The following is a 12,035-nucleotide window of genomic DNA, read 5'->3' as shown; positions in this document are numbered from 1 at the left end:
ATATAGGGCATGGGCAACACATAAAATCATTCTGCTTGCTTGCCTCGGCCACTTCGAGAAAATTATGCACGCCCTTAATGTACTCGGAGGTGCGTCTGTCACCGTACATCCAATGTCGGTTCATCTGCGTGCATTATTTATTATTAAGTGTGTCAAAAACCATTATAGAACATCATGAATAGATAAGTGACCGAATTAATATAAGTGCATCATCACATTAAAACCAAAGTACATACATAGTTCTCATTGAACAACATATTGCTCTCCAGAGCATCTAAAAATAAACCATACATTAAAACTATGTAAAACATTTCAATGCAACAACAAATGCGATCATAATCGCAACTAAGGCAACAATTGATCCAACGGCATAATGATACCAAGCCTCGGTATGAATGGCATATTTTCTAATCTTTCTAATATTCAAGAGCATTGCATCCATCTTGCTCTTGTGATCATCGACGACATCCGCAACATGCAACTCCAATAAAATTTTCTCCTCCTCAATTTTTTTCAATTTTTCCTTCAAGTTATTGTTTTCTTCTTCAACTAAATTTAACCTCTCGACAATAGGGTCGGTTGGAATTTCCGGTTCACATACCTCCTAGATACAAAAAATCTATGTCACGTTGGTCGGCATAATTGTCATAAACACTAAATGAACCAAATAGTTATAAAAGATAATATATACCACATCCAAATCATAGACAGGACGAGGGCCGACGGAGGCGATACCAAAACCACTATATGTTGGGGAACGTAGTAATTTCAAAAAAATTCCTACGCACACGCAAGATCATGGTGATGCATAGCAACGAGAGAGCAGAGTGTTGTCTATGTACCCTCGTCGACCAAAAGCGGAAGCGTTAGCACAGCGGTTGATGTAATCATACGTCTTCATGATCCGACCGATCAAGTACCGAACACGCGGCACCTCCGAGTTCAGCACACGTTCAGTCCGATGACGTCCCTCGAACTCCGATCTAGCCGAGTGTTGAGGGAGAGTTTTGTCAGCACAACGGGTGGTGAAGATGTTGATGTTCTACCGACGCAGGGCTTCGCCTAAGCACCGCTACAGTATTCTCGAGGTGGACTATGGTGTAGGTGGGCACCGCACATGGCTAAAATATCAAACAGATCAATTATTGTGTCTCTAGGGTGCCCCTGCCCCCGTATATAAAGGAGCAAGGGGGGTGCAGCTGGCCAAGGGAGACGGCGTGCCCGGAGGAGTCCTACTCCCAGCGGTAGTTGGACTCCCCCCCCCCTTTCCTAGTTGGATTAGGACTTGGGAGGGGGAAAGAGTGGAGGAGAAGAAGGAAGGGGGACGCCTCCCCCCTCTCCTTGTCCTATTCGGACTGGGGGGAAGGGGCGCGTGGCCCAGCCCTATCCGCCTCTCCTCTCTTCCTCCTAAGCCCACTAAGGCCCATTAAGTTCCCGGGGGGTTCCGGTAACCTCCTGGTACTCCGATAAAATCCCGATTTCACCCGGAACACTTCCGATATCCAAACATAGGCTTCCAATATATCAATCTTCATGTCTCGACCATTTTGAGACTCCTCGTCATGTCCGTGATTACATCCGGGACTCCGAACAACCTTCGGTACATCAAAACATATAAACTCATAATATAACTGTTATCGAAACATTAAGCGTGCGGACCCTACGGGTTCGAGAACTATATAGACATGACCGAGACACGTCTCCGGTCAATAACCAATAGTGGAACCTGGATGCTCATATTGGCTCCCACATATTTTACAAAGATCTTTATCGGTCAGACCGCAGAACAACATACGTTGTTCCCTTTGTCATCGGTATGTTACTTGCCGGAGATTCGATCATCGGTATCTCAATACCTAGTCCAATCTCGTTACCAGCAAGTCTCTTTACTCGTTCTGCAATACATCATCCCGCAACTAACTCATTAGTTGCAATGCTTGCAAGGCTTAAGTGATGTGCATTACCGAGAGGGTCCAGATATACCTCTCGGACAATCAGAGTGACAAATCCTAATCTCAAAATACACCAACCCAACAAGTACATTTGGAGACACCTGTAGAGCACCTTTATAATCACCTAGTTACGTTGTGACGTTTGGTAGCACACAAAGTGTTCCTCCGGTAAACGGGAGTTGCATAATCTCATAGTCATAGGAACATGTATAAGTCATGAAGAAAGCAATAGCAACATACTAAACGATCGGGTGCTAAGCTAACGGAATGGGTCATGTCAATCACATCATTCTCCTAATGATGTGATCCCGTTTAATCAAATGACAACCCATGTCAATGGCTAGGAAACATAACCATCTTTGATCAACGAGCTAGTCAAGTAGAGGCATACTAGTGACACTCTATTTGTCTATGTATTCACACATGTATTATGTTTCCGGTTAATACAATTTTAGCATGAATAATAAAAATTTATCATGATATAAGGAAATAAATAATAACTTTATTATTGCCTCTAGGGCATATTTCCTTCAGTCTCCCACTTGCACTAGAGTCAATAATCTAGATTACATAGTAATGATTCTAACACCCATGGAGTCTTGGTGTTGATCATGTTTTGCTCGTGGAAGAGGCTTAGTCAACAGGTCTGCAACATTCAGATCCGTATGTATGTAGCGACCCGACCCGAATGGACCAAGTCTACTGTGCTCCGGTATCATCCCTGGATCAGTAATGCTGACACCACACAGTACTTCGAAGGATTTATAGCAGAGTGGCAATCACACACTTATTACATCGATGTCTCAAAAGAGAATTTATTACAATAAATATGGCTTAAGGCCATCTAATATCGATAACAGCGGAAGACTTGGAAGGTAAATGGGTCCATCAACTCCAACGGCATCACTGAGTATAGAACCACGACCTAAAAGCACCTTAATCGTCGTCTGAAAAGTCTACAACATTAACGTTGCAGCCCGAAAATGGGTCAGCACATGGAATATGCTGGCAAGGTAACACATAGAGAGTAATGGAATGAAACAGCTACACTATATGCATATTTGGCTAGTGGAAAGCTCTATGGTTACTGTTTTGCGTAAAGCCAGTTTTTCCCTACTGCAAAGGAATAAATTTATTTAACTATCATGGTGGTTGTTAAACATTGAGAATGGTTGACAGCATTCTCAATCCCAATTAAAAGTAGTCATCAATAACCCAACAATATTAATTAGAAGTAACATGATGAGATTCACATGATATTCAAGTACTAGATACTCGAGATGTCCATAACCAGGGACACGGCTAATCATGGTTAGTTTATTACACTCTGCAGAGGTTTGCGCAGTTTTCCCCACAAGACTCGATCGCCTCCGTTGGATTTCTCGCACTACTGGTGTTTGAGAAACGGATGACCGAGACACAGTCTTTCAGAAGCGCTAGCACCTTACGATGGATAGACCGGTACACCTACTTTCCCCTACATCTGCTAGTCTACCCTGTAAGAGTTCGCATGACTTAGTCAACTATGCCAGAGCCCATAATGGCTTGTGGCTGCACATGTAAGTTTCTAGCATGAAAGATCTTATGATCCCTTTGAGCCTGGGTGGCGGTCCAAAGAAAAACAGGCAAGTCCTGATAGACATCAGGTGCCTCAATCCACCCAGATGTGTGTTTAAGTTGCCACCTTAGATAAACCCTTAAAATTATCACACTCACATCTGTCATGGATATCACTCACCCAATCCACGTCTACTAGCATAGCATGGCATAATAAGCAAACGTAGAAGTAACTCCCAAAGGTTTCATAATAACAGGTGATAGGTACTACCTCATCTACTTCCCATCCCACAATTTAATTAGATCCTAATCATGCAATGTGTGAGGATTGATCTAATGCAATAAAACTGGGTTGTAGAAAAGGTATGATCAAAGTGTTACTTGCCTTGGTGATGATCCGCAAGTCCTAGAGATTCGAAGTAACAAGCGGTGCAATCCGGGTAATCTATCACAGACAAACAACAAGCATACAATAAGTACTCATCTAATGCACAGGTAAAACTCGAACAAGAGATCGAACCAGAAAGTTCAACTTAAGAACTCCGGTTGCAAAGAGAGAAAGAACCGAACAAAGAAACCAAAAACAAACGGCGGAAGAATACAACTCGGTTCTAGCAAGTTGAAACTAGGTCAAATTTTACCGTAGCAAAAACTTGTTTAAGTTGATTAGTCGCAACGGCAATTTCGAAACGAAACTCCAGGCGCTTGAATCACCTGATTCCGATAAACGAGCGAGAAGATAAACTAGAACGAAGATCGGATCTGAAATCACGATCACGGAATAAATCCAACGAGAAGAAAAAGAAGAACGGTTGAACAAACGGACGTTCGTTAACTGAGAAGAATCCGGTGATCACGTTCGTTAGGACGAACGGTCCGGCGAACGGACTCTAGGCAACTAAACCGAAAGCAAAACGAAAACCGATCTAGGGTTTCGGAAGAAAAACCGAACGAAGAACGAAAGAAAACGAATCGGAAGAGAAGAAAAGAACCGGAACGGTTTATAAGAAAAATCGGAACGGTTATGAGAAGAACCGAACCGAGGGGAAAGAGAGACGCGGCGCAGGGCTACCTCCGGCGAGGGGCTCCGGCGGCCGGTGGGGTTGAGCGGCGGCGGCGGGGTGCAAGGGCGACGGCGGCGGCGCTATGGGGCAGCGGCGGCGGCACTAGGGCGGCGGCGGCGCGGCACTAAGGGCGGTGCGGCTTGGGGCTTGGGGGCTTGGACTTGGTGTGGAAAAGGGGGGGGGGCGTCTTGGGGGTATTTAAGAGGAGGAGGAGGGGGATTGCTTGGGGGAGGGGGCAAGAAAAAGAGAAGGAGAGGAAAGAGGAGATTGGAGTCCAAATAGGACTCCTACTAGGGGCGGCGGCGGCGGCCTACATGCTAGGCGCGCGCGCGGTGAGGCCTGGCCTTGGCCGGCTGGCTGCTGGGCCTTGGCCCAGGGGCGCTGCGAAATTTTTTTTAAAGGTTACGCGCGCAGAAAAACAAAAGAAAAGAGAACTAAACGAACTCCAAAACTTTTTAAAGTAAATTTTCCCCGACTCCTAAAAATGAGTCGAACAAAATTAACTTTTCTCGGGAGCTAGAATGCAAATTTTGAAAACTCGCATTTTTCCCTATCCAAATAAAAGGCAAATGAAACTCCGACAAATCCAATGATCCTCTTTTCGAAATTTGAGAAAGCTCAAATATGAAAATAACGAAATCTCCAATTCTCTCCGGGGGTCTTTGAGTTGCGTGAAATAGGATCGACCAATGCAAGAAAATATGATATGCATGATGATCTAATGTATAACATTCCAAATTGAAAATTTGGGATGTTACAAACCTACCCCCCTTAAGATGAATCTCGCCCTCGAGATTCGGGTTGGTTAGAAAATAGGTGAGGGTGGTCCTTGAGCAAATCTTCTTCTCTCTCCCAGGTGGCTTCATCCTCTGAGTGGTGGTTCCACTGAACTTTGCAAAACTTGATAACCTTGCTGCGGGTAACTCTGCTGGCAAACTCGAGAATCTTGACTGGTTTCTCTTCATACGTTAGATCGTCCTTCAACTGAATTGCTTCCAATGGCACTGTATCTCTTAGCGGTACCTCCGCCATCTCGGCGTGACATTTCTTCAGCTGAGAAACATGGAATACGTCATGAACTCCTGACAGTCCCTCTGGTAATTCCAACTTATACGGACTTCTCCCATACGTTGCAAGATCTTATATGGTCCAACGAAACGCGGTGCTAATTTTCCCTTAACTCCAAAGCGTTTAACTCCTCGAAGTGGGGATACTCAGAGATACACTCTGTCTCCGGTTTCGTAAACTGTCTCCTTGCGTTTAGAATCTGCGTAGCTCTTCTACCTGGACTGGGCTACCTTGAGCCTATCGCGTATCAACTTTGAGACTCCTTAATCAAATCTGGTCCAAAGAACTGACGGTCTCCAACTTCGTCCCATGACAACGGTGTCCTGCACCTCCTTCCGTATAAAGCTTCGAAAGGTGCCATCTTCAAACTGGTTTGGTAACTGTTGTTATAAGAAAACTCCGCATACGGCAAGTTATCGTCCCAACTAGATCCATAATCTAGTGCACAAGCTCTCAGCATATCTTCCAAAATCTGATTGACTCTCTCGGTCTGTCCATCTGTCTATGGATGAAAAGCGGTGCTGAACTCTAGCCTGGTTCCCAAAGTTTCATGTAACTGATTCCAAAACTTTGAGGTAAATTGGGTTCCTCTGTCTGATACAATACTCCTTGGAACTCCATGCAAACAAATGATCCTAGTCATGTATATCTTTGCCAACCAACTTAGCACTGGCGTAAGTGGTCTTGACTGGAATGAAATGTGCTACCTTCGTCAAACGATCAACTACTACCCATATCGAGTCATATCCTGCTTTCGTCCTGGGTAGTCCTGTGATAAAATCCATGCCTATCTTATCCCACTTCCATTCGGGTATCGGCAATGGTTGTAACAATCCGGCTGGCTTCTGATGCTCTGCCTTTACTCTATGACATACGTCACAAACTGCTACATATGCTGCAATATCCTTCTTCATTCCGGTCCACCAGAATGTCTCCTTCAAATCCAAATACATCTTGGTATTTCCTGGGTGAATCAAATAGGGTGAATCATGTGCCTCTTGTAGAATCAACTTCCTGATCTCCGGGTCATTTGGCACATAAACACGGTCCTCGAACCATAGGGTATCGTGCTCATCCTCACGAAATCCCTTTGCTTTTCCTTTGCTTAGTTTCTCCTTTATAGAAGCAATCTCCTTGTCAGATTTCTGAGCCTCTCTGATTTTATCCATCAATGTTGACTGAATCTCCAATGCTGCCACATAGCCTTTCGGAACTATCTCTACACGTAGTCCACGAAGGTTTTCTGATAACTCCTTGGGTATTTCTCCCGTCATCAATGTATTTACGTGGCTCTTGCGGCTCAATGCGTCAGCTACTACATTAGCTTTACCTGGATGGTAATGCAATTTCATATCATAATCCTTGATGAGCTCCAACCATCTCCTTTGTCTGAGATTCAACTCCTTCTGCGTGAAAATGTACTTCAAACTCTTGTGGTCCGTGTACACCTCACAATGATTTCCAATGAGGAAATGTCTCCATGTCTTCAATGCATGCACTACGGCTGCTAACTCCAAATCATGTGTGGCGTAATTCAACTCATGAGGCTTCAGTTGTCTTGAGGCATATGAAACAACTCTCCCTTCCTGCATAAGCACTGCTCCAAGTCCTCGGCGTGAAGCGTCGCGATACACCTCATAATCCTTGGTCTGATCTGGCAAAATCAATACTGGTGAGGTAACCAAACGTTTCTTCAACTCCTGAAAACTAGCCTCACACTCCTTAGTCCATTTGAACTTAGTATCCTTCTTCAACAACTCCGTCATAGGCTTTGCAATCTTTGAAAAGTTCTCAATAAATCTCCGGTAGTATCCTGCGAGTCCAAGAAAACTCCGGATCTCTCCAACTGTCGTTGGTGCTTCCCATTCGGTTACGGTCTCAACCTTGGCGGGGTCAACTGCTATCCCTTCTCCGGATATAACGTGTCCGAGGAATCCTACTTCCTTCAACCAAAACTCACATTTACTAAATTTGGCATATAACTGATGTTCCCTTAGTTTCTCCAAAACCAAACGCAAATGTTCCTTATGCTCTTCTTCATTCTTTGAATAAACCAGGATATCATCAATGAACACTACGACGAACTTATCCAAAAACTCCATAAACACTTTGTTCATCAGGTTCATAAAATAGGCAGGTGCGTTAGTCAATCCAAATGACATAACGGTATACTCATACAGTCCATATCTTGTGGTGAATGTTGTCTTAGGAATATCCTGTTCTCGAATCTTCAACTGGTGGTACCCTGATCGCAAATCGATCTTGGAAAACACTTTAGCTCCTTGCAAACGATCAAACAGATCATTTATCATTGGCAGTGGGTACTTGTTCTTGATGGTTACTTCATTCAATCCACGGTAATCAACAACCATCCTTAATGATCCATCCTTCTTCTCCACTAGAAGTACGGGTGATCCCCAAGGCGAAGAACTTGGGCGTATGTAACCTTTCTCTAATAACTCCTTAATCTGATTCTTAATTTCTACCAAATCCTTAGCGGGCATCCTGTATGGTCTCTTCGATATTGGGCCTGTACCTGGCAACAACTCAATCAGAAACTCAATGTCCCTATCCGGTGGCATGCCTGGCAACTCTTCAGGAAATACATCAGGAAAATCCTTTACCACTGGTACTTCTTCCTGCACAACTCCTGTTAGGCAATTTACTTGTGTCCTATTTGGCACATGCCGGGATACATACTTGATCCTTCTTCCTTCCGGCGTTGTAAGCAAAATTGACTTACTAGCGCAATTGATGTTTCCTCCATACATCGACAGCCAATCCATACCAAGAATTACATCCAAACCTTGGGATTCCAGAATAATTAAATCCGTTGGGAAAACATGCCTTCCTATGCTTAATGGCACTTGAAAACATCCTTGACTGGCCATGTATTCTGCTCCTGGCGAACTTACTAGCATAGGTGTTTTAAGAATCCTAGTGGGCAGGCTATATTTTTCCACAAATCCCCTTGATATGTATGAATGTGATGCACCCGTATCGAAAAGAACGAGTGCGGTAAATGACTTAACCAAAAACTTACCGTTTACTGCATCAGGCTGATCTTCAACCTCCTCCACATTAACGTGGTTTACCTGTCCCCTATTGAAAGGGTTCGGCTTCTTCCCTGAGCTTCCATTGCCATTTCCATTCTGGCCTTCAGGACATTCATTGGCATAATGTCCGGTCTTGGAACACTTGAAACAGGTGACTTGACTCAGATCTCTCTTGGATGGGGTTGATGGGGTGGTCCGGTTCTGGCCGTTGCTTCCTCCATTCCCTTTACCGTTCTTGTGGCCATTGTGGTTGTGCGAACTACCTCCTCCATGGGTATGCTGAAACTGAAATCCTAATTTAGGGGTAAAACGGGGCTTCTGCTGGGCTCTAGAGTTATACTTCCCTTGTCCATACTTCCTCTTGCGGTTCTCAATCTGCTGTTGCTTCCCTTCAATCATGATGGCACGATCTACCAACTCCTGGTAGTTGTTGAAACTTGCTACTATCAACTGCATGCTTAACTCATCATTTAGTCCTTCCAAGAACTTCTCCTGCTTAGTGGCATCCGTAGCAACGTCATCTGGGGCATAACGTGCTAACTTGCTGCAGTCGTCAACGTACTGGCCAACTGTCCTTCCTCCTTGGCGTAAGTTGCGAAACTCACGCTTCTTCATGGCCATAGCTCTTGCTAAAACATGTGTGGTGCGGAAAGCTTGCTGGAACTGATCCCATGTGACAGTGTCAACTGGGAAGGTGGCTGTGAAATTCTCCCACCATGCTGCCGCGGGTCCTTCAAGCTGATGTGCGGCAAACTTCACTTTCTCACCATCTGTGCATCCTGCGGTGGTCAACTCCCTTCCTATCTTGCGGAGCCAATCGTCTGCTACTATCGGCTCGGTGCTACTAGAAAACACCGGCGGATTTAGCCTAAGGAAACGGGCTAAGTGGTCAACAGGTGGTGGTGGTGGTGGTGGGTTATTGTTGTTGTTGTTCTGCTGATTCTGAACTAACAATTGCATCAATTGATTCTGCTGTTGGATCAATTGAGTGAGCTCCGGTGGAAATCCATTATCACGTCTCGGAGGCATCTGAGGGTTTAGAAAAGACGAGAAATAAGAATAGAGTGAGGTCTAAAGAGAAAACACTACCCCAATGCACATGGGCAAATGCACACAAAATCACTTCATTCAATTCAAATAAGGGCTTACAATCGATCTAACTATCGCAAAACTGCTTGAACTATAGTGTTTACATGGGGGGGGATACTACTAATATTTGGTGGTCATCTAAAAATTTGAACTGGTGGAAGACTCCATGATGTCCGCTCCAGCTTCGTCTTCAAAGTCGGGTTCACTTGGATCCGAATCGGTGTCGTCGATGATGATGTAGTTGTTCGGACATGCGACATACATGCCTTCCTTCCTGGATGCTAACTCCCTCTTGAGTTCTTCAATCTCCTGCTTAAGATCGACGTTGTGTCTTGCTAGAGCTACGATCTCGTCCATGTAGTCCTTGCGTGTAGCCTTTAGTTCTCCTTCTAGCTCGATGATCCTTGTCTTCGCATTCTTCAACTCTATCATATCATTGCACATCTGGTTCTCGTGGCGTCGAATGTGCTGGTTTAACTCCTGGATGAAAGCTGCAATGGATCTATCCTTCTTGGTGATGACTAACTCCCATTGTTCATCTCGGCGTCCGCAAATCTGGTAGATAGTGTCCTTGAGGTCTTCTTGATAAACTTCTCCAATGCGTCCTATGGTGATATGGGCCGCCATGCTCTTTCCCAGACTCCAGGTTGGTGCATTGAAAACACTATCTATGGGCTTCATGATTGGCGCGAATGTCCTTCCCGGAACGTGAGCTTGAATCTTGCAGCGCTCCTCTTCAGGCAGAGTGGCATTGAAGGTTCCCGTGAAACTTGGTAATCCAATGTTTAGGTACTTGGTGACTTCCTTCAAGTGAAATCCAAAAGGTGTGCCTTCATCCGGTTGAGCGTACTTAATCTTCGCGTCCTTCATCCTAAAGAGTAGAAAAGATGAGGAGTCAGAAAATGAGGAGAGAATAGTGATCTATGGCTTTAACTTAGTAGTCGTGTCCTATAGTCAGCGTGTGCTCTGATACCATCTCTATAGCGACCCGACCCGAATGGATCAAGTCTACTGTGCTCCGGTGTCATCCCTGGATCAGTAATGCTGACACCACATAGTACTTCGAAGGATTTATAGCAGAGTGGCAATCACACACTTATTACATCGATGTCTCAAAAGAGAATTTATTACAATAAATATGGCTTAAGGCCATCTAATATCGATAACAGCGGAAGACTTGGAAGGTAAATGGGTCCATCAACTCCAACGGCATCACTGAGTATAGAACCACGACCTAAAAGCACCTTAATCGTCGTCTGAAAAGTCTACAACATTAACGTTGCAGCCCGAAAACGGGTCAGCACATGGAATATGCTGGCAAGGTAACACATAGAGAGTAATGGAATGAAACAGCTACACTATATGCATATTTGGCTAGTGGAAAGCTCTATGGTTACTGTTTTGCGTAAAGCCAGTTTTTCCCTACTGCAAAGGAATAAATTTATTTAACTATCATGGTGGTTGTTAAACATTGAGAATGGTTGACAGCATTCTCAATCCCAATTAAAAGTAGTCATCAATAACCCAACAATATTAATTAGAAGTAACATGATGATATTCACATGATATTCAAGTACTAGATACTCGAGATGTCCATAACCAGGGACACGGCTAATCATGATTAGTTTATTACACTCTGCAGAGGTTTGCGCAGTTTTCCCCACAAGACTCGATCGCCTCCGTTGGATTTCTCGCACTACTGGTGTTTGAGAAACGGATGACCGAGACACAGTCTTTCAGAAGCGCTAGCACCTTACGATGGATAGACCGGTACACCTACTTTCCCCTACATCTGCTAGTCTACCCTGTAAGAGTTCGCATGACTTAGTCAACTATGCCAGAGCCCATAATGGCTTGTGGCTGCACACGTAAGTTTCTAGCATGAAAGATCTTATGATCCCTTTGAGCCTGGGTGGCGGTCCAAAGAAAAACAGGCAAGTCCTGATAGACATCAGGTGCCTCAATCCACCCAGATGTGTGTTTAAGTTGCCACCTTAGATAAACCCTTAAAATTATCACACTCACATCTGTCATGGATATCACTCACCCAATCCACGTCTACTAGCATAGCATGGCATAATAAGCAAACGTAGAAGTAACTCCCAAAGGTTTCATAATAACAGGTGATAGGTACTACCTCATCTACTTCCCATCCCAAAATTTAATTAGATCCTAATCATGCAATGTGTGAGGATTGATCTAATGCAATAAAACTAGGTTGTAGAAAAGGTGTGATCAAAGTGTTACTT

Source organism: Triticum aestivum, chromosome 2A, assembly GCF_018294505.1.
Source record: "Triticum aestivum cultivar Chinese Spring chromosome 2A, IWGSC CS RefSeq v2.1, whole genome shotgun sequence".
Classification (NCBI taxonomy): Eukaryota; Viridiplantae; Streptophyta; class Magnoliopsida; order Poales; family Poaceae; genus Triticum; species Triticum aestivum.
Note: the sequence above shows the minus strand (reverse complement) of the source record.